Source organism: Lactuca sativa, chromosome 9 (assembly GCF_002870075.4).
Source record: "Lactuca sativa cultivar Salinas chromosome 9, Lsat_Salinas_v11, whole genome shotgun sequence".
Classification (NCBI taxonomy): Eukaryota; Viridiplantae; Streptophyta; class Magnoliopsida; order Asterales; family Asteraceae; genus Lactuca; species Lactuca sativa.
The window spans coordinates 202,516,777-202,519,142 of NC_056631.2; the positions used below are offsets into that span (position 1 = coordinate 202,516,777).

A 2,366-nucleotide genomic window follows, 5' to 3' on the forward strand; every position below is an offset into this window, starting at 1 on the left:
GAACATGTCTTTCATTAGTTTTAGCTGTGTTGATTTATCTGCTATGATGAGCAGCTGAATCTAGCTACTCTTGTTTAGCTAGATGAAGCTTTGAACTTATGAATAGTTATATGTTTATGGATTGAATTTAGTTGCTAAAGAAATTGCTTGTGTTTGATTTGTATAACCTAGCATGCTATTATTCATTTATCCAATTGCTTGATTGCATGTTCTGTGTAGCTTAGTGACCATTAAACTGCATGAACCTGTTTACCTAATAATTTAGTGAACATTTAATTGTTAGAGCTAGGATTGACTAATCTTAGTTAGCAATTAGAATAAATAAAACTTAGTTGTGCTAGAGAACGTGTATTGTGACCATAATTGCGTTTATACAACAAATCTTACATAGCATATTTACATTCATAATTAGTTCTGTGTTTAATTATGTGTGAACATACATGGTTTGACATGAATTAGTTAATAATTGGTAAGATAGAACTAAATTACTAATACAACTAAAAACCAACTTAATAATCCGTAATCATTAGCTAGCCATAAGGGAGAAGTGGATTCAAAACTAAAGAAGAGTGGGTTTTTATTTATTGAATTTGATTTAAGTTCATCTGATCTTGTAAAACCAGATAAAACCCCTTATTAAACTTGTTAATAAATTAGGTTGATTTAATAGTAAGTAAATTAATTAGAACACCGTTCCCTGTGATCGACACCCGACTTACCCAAGCTATATTGTAATCTGACTAGGTACACTGCCTATAAGTGCATAGTTAGTTAAGTTTGTTAGGTTATAAATATTAAAATTAGTGAGTACTTTTGTGCACATCAAGTTTTTGGCGCCGTTGCCGGGGAACGGATTAGTTTTTAGCTTATTTATTTGCATTAAATTGGTCGATCCTTCTTGTGGAGTAAAAACCCACAAAAAAGTTAATTTTTCAGCAAAATAATTTTTTCTGTTATTCACAGAGTCCACGACGTGGCACTACTCTGGCCACGACGTGGACAGTTAAAAACTAGATTTTTTTAGTTGAAGTTAGTTTTTCTTATTTTAGTTCAGTTTTACGTTTTTAGTTTAGCAAGTTGCAGGAGTTCATGACCAGAAGCTCAAACACACACTTGGTGCCACCACTGGAAGATCCCGAGTCTGCACTTCACAAGAAAAAGACGCCCTTGCAGGAATTGAAGTCAGCCTTTTCTAGGAAGTCGGGAAAGAAGACAGGAGAGTCAAGTTCATCAGCGAAGCACAAGAGCAATCTTGAGCATTTGGATCATACACCCGTCCTGACCGAGTCCGAAAGTGAGACCGAGCCAGAATTTGAAGAACACACAAGCGAACCCGAGAACGAGCCAAGGAACGAGATGGCAGCGATTGAAGAAATGTCCATGGGAGCTTACAAGAAGCGGATCCGAGAGGATATGGGTCCCGGTTTAGTCCAACCTGCAATACCTACCATTTCCACATTCGAGCTGAAGGGACACATACTGACCGCACTGAAGGACATCCCATTTTTCAGGAAAGATCATGAGGATGCTTTTAAGCATCTAGATGAAGTCAATGATATTGCGGATTACTTCAATGTCCCAAATGTCAACAGAAACACAGTCTTGCTTAGGATGCTTCCCATCACTTTTAAAGGAGCTGCTAAGGAGTGGTTGAAAGCACTCCCACCGGGTACAATCACCACTTGGGCTCAAATGCGTGAGCAATTTCTGGACCAGTTTTGCCCGCCATCCAAGATATCCAAACTCAAGAAGGCAATAGCCAACTTTGAGCAACAGCCGGGGGAGTCACTATACGAAGCATGGGAAAGGTACAAGGGCTTGCTCAGAAATTGCCCTCAACATGACCTAAATGTGCAGCAAGAGATGTCAATCTTTTATGATGGGGTCAATGTGATGACAAGACAACTCCTTGATTCTCAAGGACCGTTGACAAAGAAAAATCCAAGGGAGGTTAAGGAGCTAATTGAAGAATTCGCGAAACACTCTCGCGAATACCACAACCCAAGGCAAGATGGAATCAAAGGCGATGGAGGGGCCCAAACTGAAGAAATTGCAGCTGTCATGGCCATGCTGAATAACATGGATCGTAGGATAACACAAATGGACCAGTCGATACATGCCATAAGAGTGGGGTGCGAGAGATGCAGTGGTCCACACTTGACCAAGGACTGAAATATAGATGAGTTTGGGAACAGAAGAGCTCAGGTGTGCTATTCTAGTGGGGATAAATTTGATGAGGACTGGAGGAAACCGAAGAAGGAGTGGCTACCATATGAAGAGTATAAGAGGCAAAAAGAAGAGAAATATAGGCAGACAGGTCGAGGCCTATATCAAAAGGAGCAGTTGCCGGCCGAGAAGAAACCGGA

The 2,366-nt window shown here is 39.8% G+C and overlaps 1 non-coding gene across 1 annotated transcript; it reads right to left on the reverse strand.

The window, feature by feature from the left end:
- Positions 1-1,740: 1,740 nt before the first annotated feature.
- On the reverse strand, positions 1,741-1,847 carry LOC111903210 (small nucleolar RNA R71). Its single transcript, XR_002854070.2, has one exon. It is a non-coding gene; the product is annotated as a small nucleolar RNA R71 (small nucleolar RNA).
- Positions 1,848-2,366: the final 519 nt, after the last annotated feature.